The sequence below is a fragment of the Rhamphochromis sp. 'chilingali' genome, assembly GCF_963969265.1.
Source record: "Rhamphochromis sp. 'chilingali' genome assembly, chromosome: 2".
NCBI classification, from domain to species: domain Eukaryota; kingdom Metazoa; phylum Chordata; class Actinopteri; order Cichliformes; family Cichlidae; genus Rhamphochromis; species Rhamphochromis sp. 'chilingali'.
This window is the reverse complement of record NC_137930.1, coordinates 46,068,878-46,084,017: the sequence shown is the minus strand read 5'-3', so window position 1 is coordinate 46,084,017 and position 15,140 is coordinate 46,068,878. Positions and strand designations below refer to the sequence as shown.

The window sequence follows — 15,140 nt, the reverse complement described above, 5'->3', positions numbered from 1 at the left end:
CTTTTTTTTTTTCTCTCTCTTCCCCCCCCTTCTCACCGTCTCTTCTCCCCTTTGGTTTTCTTTCTTTCTCTCCCCCTCTTTCTCTCATTCATTCCCCCTGTCCTATTTATTAAAAAAAAAAAAAAAAAAAAAAAAAAAAAAAAATGACAAAGGATGAACTGAAGCTCTGCCATCACGTAATGTCGCATACTGCTGTTTCTGATGTCATTTAAAAAAAAACAAAAAAAAAACAAAGCTGGCTACTACTTATATATGGCACATTCAATATTCACACCTTACCTCGATCTGTCAAATCTACCTTAGTCTTCCTCCTTTCATTTTATTGTTATATAGTAGCAATTCAAAGAATTTGCCTACATAACTATCTGAGATAATAAATAATTATTTCCTGAAAAGTTCTCTGAATGCATATATAGTTTTTTTCCTTAATAGAAAAAAAGTTTGGATAATATACCACATTAGTGTTCTGTTGATTTATGATCTAGGAAGTTACGTGTTATCATCCTCCAGCTTAGTAGTGACTTTCAAATGCACTATGCAACCATGAAGACCCTTTACCCCTGCAGCAGCTCCAGAGCCGGGTGACCCTAATTACAGTGTTGGCTTTGCTGCCAAACCATCTCATTGGAAACCAGCCACAGCTTTGGCGACCCTGGCATACGAGCTGTTCCCAATGGAAAGCAATTTAATGCTTGACTGCTCAAGGAACAAAATATATGCAGCACAAGAAATCCCTTAGATAAATTAGAGTAGGCAAGTGGACTCTGTTAGACTTTTATTTGAGGCCTTATAAGCCACATGTCACCTTAGAGGTGGCATGAAACCAAAACATGGCAGAAAGCAGCTGAGTTCTATTACCAAGCAGTGGGAGACTTCTAAAAGAAGCGCGGTGCACCAACATACTGACAGGAGGAAAACCCAACTGTACAGTACAGTCGAGTTTCAAAGCAACCAACCAAGTTAGCATTGTTTATTTTTGGCCTTTTTGAAAAGAAAAGACTCCCCTATAAAGTTTCTTGTTCATCTGCATTCTAAGAAAAAAATGTAATGAATCATATTCACATAAGTTTTGACCACAAAGTAACTGCTCTCTGAATTCCTCAGTGAAGTAGGATTAAAATAATAAGCAAGTGGAGAAGACAATCATTTCTCTTTCTTCTTCTGTTTATTGCTCATTAAGCCACTGTCTCTGCATAATTCATCCTTTTTATACTAGATAAAGGCAATTTACACCTCATGCCATAATTCTGATACAAGTGACAAAGTCTGGCAGCAGTCTGACTTAACAATTTGCACATAGTATGCTGATTTGACAAATCAGTGGTCAATAATTCGAACAGCGACTGTTTCTGTTATATAACTTTCATTTATTTTTTTAATAATTTGTTCTTATTAACACTGAACTTACCAGACTGGACTGTGTCTTACTGACAACCTTCAGGCAGTGCTACCTGATTTGTTAATTAAATTATTCATTTCTGTTTTTGTAATGTAAGGACCAAGTACTGAAATCAGCTGTACTTTAGTGACAGGTCAGAGTTGTTAAGGGGACTTAACAACTGGAAATGAACCAAAAGTATAAGATGTCCTGACTTATCATTCTAATAAAGATATTGTTTCTAAATGCTTTTAAGGTATTGCCGCTCATATATTGAAGATAATAATAACAATAATAATAATAATAATAATAATAATAATAATAATAATAATAATAATAATAATAATAATAATAATACTGGATTGCATTTATATAGCGCTTTTCAGGGCCCTCAAAGCACTTTACAATTCCACTATTCATTCACTCTCACATTCACACACTGGTGATCATAGTAATGTTCTCAGAAATACTTCAAAAGTTGTAACAGAACCCTCTCAAGTATAGTGGGAAATATGGTTCAGAAGCAAATTAGTCTGGATTTTGAGGTGCTCAGTTAGAGTTAAGACCACGGTGACCTTTAGATTGAAACGATGTCCTGGGGAGTCAGATCCATTAAGCACAGTAGCCAGAGTGAGACCCACACTGAGAATCCATCTCTTTAGATTAGCCAACAGCAAACAGGCCAATGACTGTTTCAAGCCTGCTTCAAGCCTCCTGCCTGGGTGGAATGACATATGCAATGCCTTGAAGCAGGCCTGACAATATAGTACCATTTTCCCTTCTGAAAATTGGAGTTGTGCTTCCATCTAACCTTTTTTTATTTTTTACAAAAACATACAAAGGATACATACTTTCCCACTAGGCAAAGATAAGACTAGACCGCATTGTAATTGTGCTCGCACTAGGCACAGTTGCTTTGTTCAATTTGTTTGTACCATTGTCTATTCTTGCCACTTGCCTGTAAGCCTCACACAGCCATTAACAACTGAAATGGGAAAATTTTAAGATCGCGCTACTTCTACTTCTTCCAGGCCAAGTATGCATGCCGCTCTTGCACTTTCCGTCTCTCTCTTCGTGTATACACACTTGAAAAGGCCTCATGCTGAGCAAAATCAAGTTCATGATTTTGTGCACTTTGCGGCTCCATCCTCTCATAGGTACTATAGATTTGTTATTTACCAAACTCATCAGTTTTCACAGAGGAAGCTGTTGTCTAGGAATTTGTGGAGTAGCGATCACACTATATGATCTATGTGCTCTAGTGCAACTGAAGCTCTCCGGGGCTTACCTACCCGACCGGGGACAGTTTGCTTTGCTGTGCCTGGGCATGACACACAGAGATCATAGTAGACAAACAAACTGGACTTTGAAGGTCACTTTGCTTGTGAGTACGACCTTAGCTGTTGCAGAATGTTAACTAAACCTTTACATATACATACTGTAGATCTACTGTACATCTAAAATACAGCTTAATTAGAAGACAAATGATTGTAGACTTACTCATTTATATATTCAACTCAGTGTCATCACATCATCACATTTTTAGGGTTTCTATAGTCAGTAACTGATAATAAATACTTTCAATACCTAATGGTTATTTTTTCTGTTGCCCAAAGCTGCATAGTATGATTTTACATGGCTCAGAAACTAAGAGGAGTATTAAAAAAGAGACATAGTGAGACCACAAATCTAACAGCCTACTGTATTGCAAAATACATTATCCTAGTAAGCACAGGCAAAAATGTCTGATTTAAGCGGGCTGATTAAATTAATTAATTGTTGTTACCAACTCTACAAACATTTCTCTTCTAATGGCCCTTACAACTTACACATGGTGTGCACAGTCCACTGAATAGCTGTCTTTTTATTTATTCTTTTTAATTTAATTTATTCTTTGTCTGGGAGGATAAGCGGAGCACAGCTGAGTGACTATTTCAGGTTTGTTAATATTCTGCTTTGTTTACATTTGAAAGCTTCTTGAATTTTTTATGAGGATATATAAAGAAAGATTTCATGAATTTTTGGGGGGTTTGTTTTCCAACAATTTACCACAGTATAATTCTTTTTGTGATTTTATTTTGCATTCATATTTAGGTTATTTATTTGAAACTGACCAAAGAAAGACTTCACATTTTAGACCAGCCAGAATTAGGATTTTGTTTATTATATATAACTAATACCTAATATTATTATTTAAAATACTGTTCTGTAATGTTCTACAGCACACTTATCATGTTCAAATTCTGACAGAACAGAAAACAAATATTTAAAATCTAAATTAACTATAAAGTATAACTTCAGTTAGGAGTAAAAATGACATTTTAAGCTTGACAGAAAAAGCTATTTTATTTTCATATTGACTATTGATTTATACTTATCACTACTATACTACTATCTCTACCAGCCCTATGTCAGTGTTTTACTCTAAAGGTAACACCAAGTCTGTAAATGATGCCAAGCAATACCCTTTTGTAGTACTGTTTGTTGTTGAACAGTCATCTAGGTTTGCCTCTAAGTGCTGAGTATATTTACCCTCTATCCAGTGCTATGCTTTGTTGCACTCTGTGAAACAAGGAAGAATTCAATTACATGGTGGCCGAGGCCCTGACAAGAGCTCACTCTTGTTTCAATCACCCCACAGGTAGATATGGGGATGAGAGGAAGTGGCATGCCAGTTACCACACCATGGACCACAAGGAAGCAATGAGGCGTAAGGAGGCGCTCAGAAGGTGGTGGTCAGTGGCATGGAAAGACCAGCAGGAGCAGAAGTCCTGTTCATCAATAAACAGCATCTTTGTCTGTTAAGAGAACTTTATTTAGAAAATCTAGAAATATAAAACACGAAGATGGACAAAGTAACAGTGTTTCAAAAGAAACAAAGTAGATAATATCAAATTTACATGTTTGGAGTTCTGTATAAATTTAATATTATATTTTAATGACCCAATGCACCGCATGGAGAAAAAACTATTTTAAGTATGGTACATTGCAATATTTTATGGCCTTTTTATTCCTAAGTTGCATTAGCTTTTTTTTCTTCCTTTTTTCAAAGAATTCTCCAGTTCAATTTTACATTAAGCGCATTTGAAAACTAATGGATTCATGAACAGACTCAAAGAAAAAGAACACCATCAATCACCACTATTGCCACACTTTTCATTGTGTTCATAATTTTACTGTACAAACAACTGTGGGTCCATGGCTGCAGAGCCCATTTAAGGCACTAATCAACCATGTTATGAGTCCACAATGATAATTAATGGGTTATACTGGTAGTCGGAGGGCATCATGGAATCAGAGCAAACTGTTGTTTGTGAAGCCCTGTATATTTCTCCATTTTCCTCTCCATAATGTGCTATTATTGTGTGCATTTCTTGGGGCTGGACTGTCTCCGGTGATTGAATGCCACTGTGTCCTGGAGGAATCCAGATCATTTAACTGCTATTGTCTTCAGTTCCCTTTGGACACTTTTGTGTGAATGTCTGTGTGCTTGTGCATATTGCCTATAAATGATATAAATGGTTAAAGCCTATAGAGGGATATTGGGAAAATAAAAACATACCAACAGGCTGGGTGACAATGACAGTTTACTAAAGAGTGGGGTGTTAAAAGGTGCATGGGAGGCAACTTTTATCAATGCTGGTGAGAAAGTGTAAAAAAACGTACCAAGATTCAAGTACAACAGAAGGATTGTTGAGTGCGAGAGCAGGTGACCGGAAAGATAAGATCATGGGAAAACTGGAAACCTGAACCCTCCATAGCTCATTACTGAGACTATGTGAAGTATCCTCTGAAGGTCTACTAGAAGACGTGAATGCAGCATTACGGGCAACCATCACAGTGGCAGACATCTAAGAAAGGGTCTCCAGGATGAAGAATTGGACAGCATCAGGCCCTGACATGATTCATGCCTACTGGCGGAGAAGCTCTCTGCACTCCATGAGCACCTGGCAGCACACATGAACCAGCTGATAATAGATGAGGCACACCCGGAATGGCTAACTGAAGGCAGGACATCAGGATTGACCCATCCAACTGCCGTCCAATAACCTGCCTCAGTACCACATAGAAGCTCCTGTCAGACATCATAGTGGGTAAGACGGACAGGCACATGGCTCAATACATGAGCTCTATCTACAACAGACTAGTAGACAGAGCAGTAGACTGAGACTGCAAGACCAGACTGACCAACCTGTTCATCAACTGGATTAACTACAAGAAAGCCTATGACTCAGTGCTCCACACATGGATCCTGGAATGCCTCGCAGTGTAAAAGATCAACAGGACACGAAGAGCCTTCATCAGTAAATTAATGGGGATGTGGGGAACAACACTAGTGAACAATTTAAGCCAACTGGACAAATCATCATGAAGTGCGAGAGCTATATAGGTGATACTCCATCCCAACTGCTGTTCTACATAGGCCCCTCAGTGAGATCATTGACAAGACTAGCTGTAGAATGTAGTTGAGGACAGCTACAAGTACCTGGGAATCCCACAGGCAAATGGGAATCATGAAGAGGCCTCTAGGAAAGCCGCAACTGCCAATTACCTGCAGAGGGAAAGGCGTGTCCTGAGGAGTCAGGTGAATGGAAAGAACAAGATTTGGGCAGTTAACACCTACACTCTGTTGGTAATCAGATAACCCCCTGGAATAATAATAATAAGGTGGCCAAAGCGGAGGTAGAAGCTACTGACATCAAGACAAGGAAACTCCTGACCATGCATGGAGGGTTTCAAGTCAAGTCCAGCACTCTGAGACTGTACCCTAACTGAAAATATGGAGGATGTGGACTGGTGAGTGTCAGAACCATTGTCCAGGATGAGACAACAAAGTTTCATTGGTACATCAGAAAGATGGCCACAACCAACCATGCAATTAGAGAATACCTCAGGCAGCAGAAACATGAGAAAGAAGAGGAGGAAGGAGAAGAACCATCATGAAAGAACAGGCCCCTGCACGGTATGTATGACAGGCACATAGAAAAAGTGTCAGATATGCAGAAATCCTACCAGTGGCTGGACGAAGCTGGACTGAAAGACAGCACAGATGCACTAACCATGGCAGCACAGGAACAAGCTCTCAGGACAAGATCGATAGAGGATGGGATTTACCACACCAGGCAAGACCTCAGCTGCAGCCTGTGTAAAGTTGCCCGTGAGAGAATCCAGCACATAACATACATGAAGCGCCATAGCCAGTTAGATGGACATAGTCACTATAACGCGGTTCACCTTTTGCAGCCTCGCTGTTTTGCGGATTTTTTTCTTTTGTGCAATTTTGCATGATTTTTTTTTTTTTTTTTACAGCGCATTGTGTTCTGTGTCCTGATTGGCTGTAGACCATTGTCAGTCAATCTCATGCTGTGGTCCTGTACAGTACAGAATGCATTCAGCTTGTTAAAATTACATACATCTTCTATCGCTAGCAGTGTGACTCTGAAGTGCTGTACTGTATGTTTGCAAGTTTTCTCCCCAAAAAACACAACAATGTCGATGAAACGTTTTCCACCGTCAAAGGAACCTGTGGGTGTCTTTGGCTTCATTCTATAATACTGGACTTATTTTTCTACGAAAGTTTGAATTTTGAGAGTGTTTAAACAAGACAGAAAAGTGTGAAAATTTTCACGCCTGTCTGGTTTACAGCTTTAAAACATCTATAATAATTGTTAAAAATAAAGTTGGCTACTTCACGGATTTCACCTATCGCGGCTTAGTTTTAGAACGTAACTACAGTGATAAACGAGGGACCACTGTATATCCAGCAGAGCTCTGGAGGACCTTCAACAGCATTCCAAGAGAGAGTGGGGACATTGAGACCAAATGGACCATGTTCAGCACCTCCATTGCCGAAGCCACTGTACTGAGCTGCACAAGGTGGTTGATGCCTGTCGTGCTGGTAACCTCCAAACCAAATGGTGGACACCAGAGGTGAAGGGAGCGACCAGGCTGAAGGAGTCCTATCGGGCTTGGATAGCCTGTGGGACTAACTATCAGGCTTATCATATCATAGCTACCGATGGGCCATACAGAAAGCGGCTCGGGCAGTGGCTGAAGCAATAACTTGAGTGTGGGAGGAGTTCAGAGAGGCCATGGAAAAAGACTTTTGGATAGCATTGAAGAGATTCTGGCAAACCATCAGGCAACTCAGGAGGAGAAAGAAGTGCTCTACCTGCTGACTTTGACTGAGAAAATTGTCGGGCTGAAGGAATACTTCGAGGACCTCCTTAATCCCACTGGCACGTCTTCCATGGAGGAAGCAGAGTCTGGGGATGAAGGGGATGACTCACCTATCTCCAGGAGCAAGGTCACTAAGGCAGTTAAACAGCTCCTTGGTTGCAGAGCCTCTGGGGTGGATGAGGTCCACCTGAGTTCCTGAAGGCTCTGGATGTTGTAGAGCTGTCTTGGTTGACACACCTCTACAATGCCTCTACAATGTTGAGTGGAGATGAGGGGCGGTACCTCTGGATTGGCAGACTGGGGTGCTGGTTCCCCCTGGTCCTCCGGTCCCCTTTCTTTCTTGATGTGTAACCTAATGGGTAGGGGAGACAACGTATAGCATAAGTTGAGGACAATTTTGCCTTACCTGTGTTTTCTCTTGATAATGTGCCAGAAAAAGAGTCCTCAGGTATCCTGAGTGCCCTGAGTGCCCTTTTAAAGATATTCCAAACAGGAAAATATTTGATTTAATAATTGTAATTATTGTAATTATGTCTACAATATTGATCAGATGTTAGTAAACTCCCTCTTTGAAAAAAGACTAAGCAGTAAACTAAACACTGACTGAGACATATGACTGAGGTATGGCTCTCTAATTTATGCATAACAAAGAGGTAGCCATACTGAGTTTTTCATTTCTCTACTCACTTAACCACCAACTAGGTCACTTCTTTAGCTCTGCCTCATCTCATTAAACTCTCAATTATTCATTGTGGGCGTATATTTTTCAGTCCCAGTTGGTTTACAGCTAATCCGCTTATAGCATGCCTTTACTTGCCTAACTGACTCTAACTGGCCATAATCGACAGGGGAAGCAGTATATACGAGACAAATGGACTAACAAACAACCTGCATTGTCTTTTATACAGGTTTGTCCAAATCCAAAGATATTATTTTAAAGTGACAGTTGATAGAGTATGTGCAGACAATTACTTTATCGCCGAAAACAAATCAAATAATCAGTTATCAAATAATCTGTTATATTACTTAGCACCAAAACAACATTTAAAAACTAAATTAATAATTACTACTAATAAAGGCATTCTAGTTCTTGTTTGTATGAGTGCAACCAGTAAAAGGTTTGGTTTTTAGTGATTATGTTCTACAATGCAAGCACTGAAACATTATATCAATTAACAAAACGCAGCAGAACGGCAGTACGGTGGCACGGTGGTTAGCACTGTTGCCGCACAGCAAGAAGGTCCTGAGTTCAATTCCACCATCAGGCCAGGGCCTTTCTGTGTGGAGTTTGCATCTTCTCCCCGTGTTTGCGTGGGTTCCCTCTGAGTATTCTGGCTTTCTCCCACCATCCAAAGATATGCAGTTTGTGGGGATAAGTTAATTGATTAATCCAAATTGCCCAAAGGTGTGAATGGTTGTCTGTCTCTGTGTGTTAGACTGGTGACCTGTCCAGAGTATACCCTGCCTCTCGCCCTATGACAGCTGGGATAGGGTCCAGTGGCCCTGAAAAAGATAAGCGAATGGATGGATGGACAAAATGAAGCTTATAAAAAAATTGGTAACACAGCATTTGTTTGAGTCTGAACACCAAAGACAATGTTTTTTTTCTTCTTTTTGTATAAGCTTAAAATCAAAGGTAACCAGAATGCAGGGACCATAAACTAAGCCCAACACCTCTTAGACTTCCAGACTACATGTCCGCCCTTGCTCTGCTACCAGGAAAATCATTTCAAAATACAGCACACTGACCTGGAGTCGAACTGAAATCATCAGTAGCATACAGTAAAGCTGTAAATGCAGTTTGTTCATAGTGATTGCCGTATTCAGTGCACCCTTTTAAAATCATTTTCATTCACAATGAAACGGTCTTGGAGCCCACCACCACCACCACACGCGCGCACACACACACACACACACACACACACACACACACACACACACACACACACACACACACACACCACCACCCCCACCAAACACACACACACACAATAATTCAGTGGCAAATGGATTTTTGCTTCAGTACAAAAAATGCTCAAACACCGACAGTGTTTCCTACATATTATGGGCACACACATCTATACTGGGCCTACTTTTGTCCTTTCCAATCTTCTCCAGTTCTTTCTATTCATCTACTGGTGCTTGGCTCTGATTACTGGATATCAGGTCTGGGCACAGGCTAATCATGTGTCCCACAGGCTCATTAAGACTCCAACAATCTGAGAGTAGCACATTATCCCAGACATACTCTGGTGTGGCATAGCAGCTTGAATGCCATGTCCATGGAGAGTGAGAAACCACTGGTGCTTGGCCCATCAGTTTCTTTCAGCTGGTTTTTGGCTTTGTGAAATCATTTCACATCTCTAAACATGTTCTTTCACAAGCCATAATCCATCCATTCCCAATTTTTTAGATAGCCCATTGACAGCGTGCACAGGAACAGGTGAAAAGTAACCTTGCTTCAAAAGAGTATATATATAATTTCCTTTGAGCTGTGGTAAAGATTCCAGCAAACGACTTATAGGTGAGGCTTTCAATTCAGACAAGGCTTTCCATTAAAAAAGAGAGAGAGAAGCAGAACTGCATTAAAGTTTGATGAACTAGTTCATGAAATATGGAAGGGCGGATAAAGTGGATGTTAATAGGTTGCCTATGGGTGCACCAAGCCTCTAAGTGAGGTGAGCCCCTCTCCAGCAGAAACAACTATTAAAGAGACAAGTGCATGTGTAACTGTGTAATATACCAAATCTGTCCTTAATGAAACAAATGTGGAGCTGTAGAGTTTGCACAGTATCCAACAGATGGATTAGTAAAACATTTAAAAAGTAATGGATAGTCATTACCCACATACTTATTGCCGTCTCTCTCTAATTGTACACTCAATAACAGGCTTCAGATTCACACACTGCTAAACAATGATATCAAAGCCACAGGTGCAAAACTACACAATTCCAAAACTACACGTAATATTAAACTTTTATAACTAATGTCAACTAAAAACATAAACGAGAAGGTTGCATTAGAGGAATCCATCTGGACATCTACAGTGGCTGAAAACTAAAACTACCAAGGGGGTAATTTTGACCTCTTGGCATTTTAAAAGTGATGTAACTCTGCTAGAATAAAACTCCATCATCTCTTATGTATGATTTTTCCTAAAACGGGTTATTCATCATATAGTGATTTTTGGGGTGATAAAAAAGAAATAAAACTACTATAGCTAGGACTGATGGTGGAGTACAGACCCAAAGTACTGAAATCAATTATTAAAATAATATTTAACTAAACTGTTTGAATTTGAAGCAAATATATTTTTTGGGCTTATGTCAGAATTTCTTTTCAGTCATTTTGATGAGTGCAAAAACAAACGGTGGATTAAAACAGTGCAGTCCAAGGAATCTTAATGTCTGTCCAATATTTTTTTTTGCATTACTATGCTTAGCATTGGTAGGATACAGGGGGCTACAACCTGCTATAGCATCCCAGTACTGTAGTGGGTTAAATCCTATTCTCAGTGTACTCAGGTTAAATGGCTATATTATAGTAGGACTACACACATATCCTCTTAAGACCATATGGTGACATTAATTTAAGAATCCACCCTGTATTCAGTCAATATTCTTATAAAATAACAGAATGAAAATATGATGAGACAGTATTACAGCAAGTCTGATTTCAACACAAAGGCTTGGTGTTATGTTTTAACCCAGTTTGGGTGCAGAGATTGTGAGAGATGAATAACATGTTTGTGTTGCTCTTTTGAGAGTGACAAGAGAAAGGCGGAACTTGAAAAGAGGCTGGAAGTGCTAATGAGGCTTATTTTAACAACACAACAGCTCCATGAATATTTAACAGCTAACAGTAAAAAGTCTGATGAATTCACTATCTGAGTGGAAAAAATGCCAATGCAATGCTGCTGCTACCAAGACAGTGCTGTACAATATGTCTGTATAATAGTAATGGGTCTTAGAAAACAAGACGTCTATTTTCTATTAATACAGCAAGGAGCATTTTAAATGACTTGCACTTTAAAAAACTTCACACATCCACATGTACTCTGGCAGCCTTAATCAAATTAATTCACAGCAATTTTTATTGAGAAGGGAAATCACACGTTTAAACCTGTGGTGAGCTTTGAATAATGCGACTATCAACTGGCCTAATTTTTTTTCATTATTGTAAATGGTACTTCATTAGTCATGCACAATAATGAATACTCAAACTTTCTTCTCACGCCTAAAGAGGAGACTTTCAAGGTATTTAGAAAGATCCTGCAAGATGCTAAGTCCGTGGACTCACGCAGTTGCTAGGCAACAGCAAGGGCACCAGTCCTTTTTCGGGAAAACAACTTCACTGTCCAAAATAAATAAAGATAGAAGGAAGACACCATGAACCTCTTGAGCGGGGTTAAGTCGCTGGGAATAACACTCAGTCAACATCAAGTACTGTGGCTGCAGAGGCCAAAGTGGTTTTCTTATGTTTAGTATCGAGACTCTTTACTCTTACGAAGGAAAGAAACATACAGAATAGCAACATTTTCTAAAAGGATTACAGCGTGTGAGTAGGACAATGATGACCTATTAAGGTCAAATCTTACATTTCATATTTTGAAAACAGCAATACATATTTCTGTTTTTCCAAAATGGAGTTAATTGTTTAGGGTGTAAAATGTAAATTGTGTTGATGGTTATATCCTTTTCATCATGAAACAGTGAACAAATACCCTTAGAACAGATCAAAAGGCTACTATGCTACTAACAACAGTAAAAAGGACTCCTTATCAAAGAAGCCTGGCTTTATCTCATTAAAACAGGCAAGAAAGTGAGAAAAAAAATCATTTCCAAAGGGATATGAAACAGTTTTACCCATATTTGCTTTGTTATTTAGCTAGCACAGCTCAAATTAATTACTCTCATCTTCTTCACTCTATTCATTATTCTAGCAGTAAACACATTAGTCAAATGAAATGTCTCTGAGCACACCTGGCTTTCTTATCTTTTCTGCTGTCGACAACAGGGTGGTTCAGCTTTTTTACATGCTGTGAGCCGAGCATTAAAGAAACCCAGTGCCATTTATGGGATATGGTACCTGCCGCCTATTCAACCGATACCTGCCTCCCAGGAAGCCTTAATGTATGAGATTTGTCAGTGTCAATTTCCCAGTTAATCTCTCTAGTCCACCTCGCTGCTGCCTCTGCCGCCCATTCATTCCGCTGCTCTGTCTCTATCTGCTCACACTATCCTACGCAGGATACAAAGGCAACGGGAAGCCCAGGAATAGGAACTACCTCAGTGGTAGATGGTGCTGCAAAGTAATCCTGCATCTGAAACCTGCTGAAAACTGCTGGCACATGGCCTGAATTTTGAGGCGCAGTCTGAACATTCCTTTGCAGCAAACACTGAAAATAGAGACTATAAAAAAGTCAGACTATAAAAATGTCATTTATAACCTACTGCGGTCGAGGTATTGTTACTGAACATACCAATTTGTTGTGGTCACAGAAACACACTTGTACACTATATTGTCAGAAGTATTCGCTCACCCATCCAAATCATTGAATTCAGGTGTTCCAGTCACTTCCATGGTCACAGGTGTTTATAATCAAGCAGCTAATGATGAGGACTGCTTCTACAAACATTTGTGAACGAATGGGTCGCTTTCTGGAGCTCAGTTAATGTCAGCGTGATCAGATGTCTCATGCAACAAGTCAAGTCATGATATTTCTTCATCATTATATAATATTCCACAGTCAACTATTAGTGGTATTATAACAAAGTGTAAATGATTGGGAATGACAGCAACCCAGCCATGAAGTGGTAGGTGCAAAATCACAGAGCATGGTCAGCAGATGCTAAGGCACAGTGTGCAGAGGTTGCCAACTTTCTGCAGAGTCAGTCACAGACCTTCAAACTTCATGTGGTCTTGTGGGTAGTTAATGAACAGTGTGTTAAGAGCTTCATGGAGTTTGTTTCCATGGCTGAGCAACTGTATCCAAGCCTTACATCATGAGGTGCAAGTGTGTCAGATGCAGTGGTGATGTGCGGTTGTTTTTCATGAGGCTTTGGCCCTGTGTTCCAACTAACGAAACTCCTAATGCTCTTAATGGTTCAGTAAGACAATTTCAAACATTTCATGCTCCTAACTTTGTGGGAATAGTTTGAGGATGGCCCCTTCCTGTTCCAACATGACCACATACCAGTGCACAACGCAAGCTCCGTACAGAGTTGGATGAGTGAGTGTGGTGTGGAAGAACTTAACTGGTCTGCACAGTCCTGACCTCAACACAAAAGAGCATTTTGAGATTAATTAGAGTGCAAACTGCAAGCCAGGCCTTCTCCTTCACAATCAGTGTCTGAACTCACAATTGTACTTCTGGAAGAATGATCAAAATTCCCATAAATACACTCATAGACCTTGTGGAAAGCCTTCCAAGAAGAGTTGAAGCTGTTATAGCTGCATAGGTTGGGCTGACATCATATGTGTGTGAAGGCAGATATTTGTTTTATCTGCGTTATATGTATGCAATGTATGCAATATAGGGTACATTAAGGTTGGCTAGTCCAACAATCAATTAACATATTTGTGAAGGTGTGTGTGCAAAACATCCTATAAAAACAAAATATTTACATCTAATCCTGTATTAACAGGTGGAATGTCAGCCAAGGTTTAACTGGTATTTGTTTAATTGAAAGTGCTCCGGTGTGTTTTTCAATACCGTACTCATAATCTATAAATATAGGTTTGGAGGAGGACTGAATGTGAATGCTGTGTAAGTAGTATTGATACAGAACAAGATTCATTGCTGTCAACTATTTTCATATACATGTTTATATCCATTTTTGGTTCATGTAAGCTCAGAATAAGCTGCAAAAGTGAAACACAGTGAAGCTGAAGCACAAATTATGGATAAACTGCTAATCAATACAGAAAGAGGAGCTTTTTGCTAAAAATGCATTACTTTGGCTCCTGAAATGCTAACGTGTTCTTTTTAAAAGTGTCAAATCCCACTGTTACTCAAGAGCAGAGAAAATGTTTATTTCAGCAGCAGACTAGAATTTGGCAAGCAGAGAAGTATAATTTGCCTTAAAATCTGCAATGTGAAAAATGCTAATTTAGCCTAAATTAACAAAACTCATGCTTTCAACTCATTAGTATTGGACACCTTTATAGGACACCAACATACTTGAAGGCTGCCAGAAACATTGCAGCACTGATAAAACAGAAATTAAAACCTTGACTGAAATTAGTTACAAACTTCTGACAATTACAATAGCTAAGCTAAAATAACTGATACTATCCCTACTGCTCCAGGTAAAAACCCTGCTTAATATTTAATAAAATGAATCCTTTTTCTATATAGACATTTCCTTCAGCTATAGCTATTGTGCTGTTACTTTATACTTGCTTTACAAGCTCTGAAAATACCTGTGATTGCCCAAAGTCTCACATCATCAACTAGATTTTCTAAAACCGAAAAACACAGCCCATACACCACTCAGACCACTTGAATTAGCATAATCTAAAGGGCCTTTTTCTTTCAGGGGCAATTGATGCCAAAAACATGTTTTCTAGCTATTTTCAC

General features: G+C 39.3%; 1 protein-coding gene across 1 annotated transcript in view; it reads right to left on the bottom strand.

Annotated features, from left to right (window-relative positions):
* mgat4c (mgat4 family member C) overlaps window positions 1–15,140 on the bottom strand; it is a 132,015-nt gene that overhangs the window by 111,378 nt on the left and 5,497 nt on the right. The window contains exon 4 of the mRNA XM_080875531.1: window positions 7,669–7,910. The gene's annotated coding sequence lies outside the window, so the exon portion shown is untranslated. The remainder of the gene's footprint in view (window positions 1–7,668; window positions 7,911–15,140) is intronic.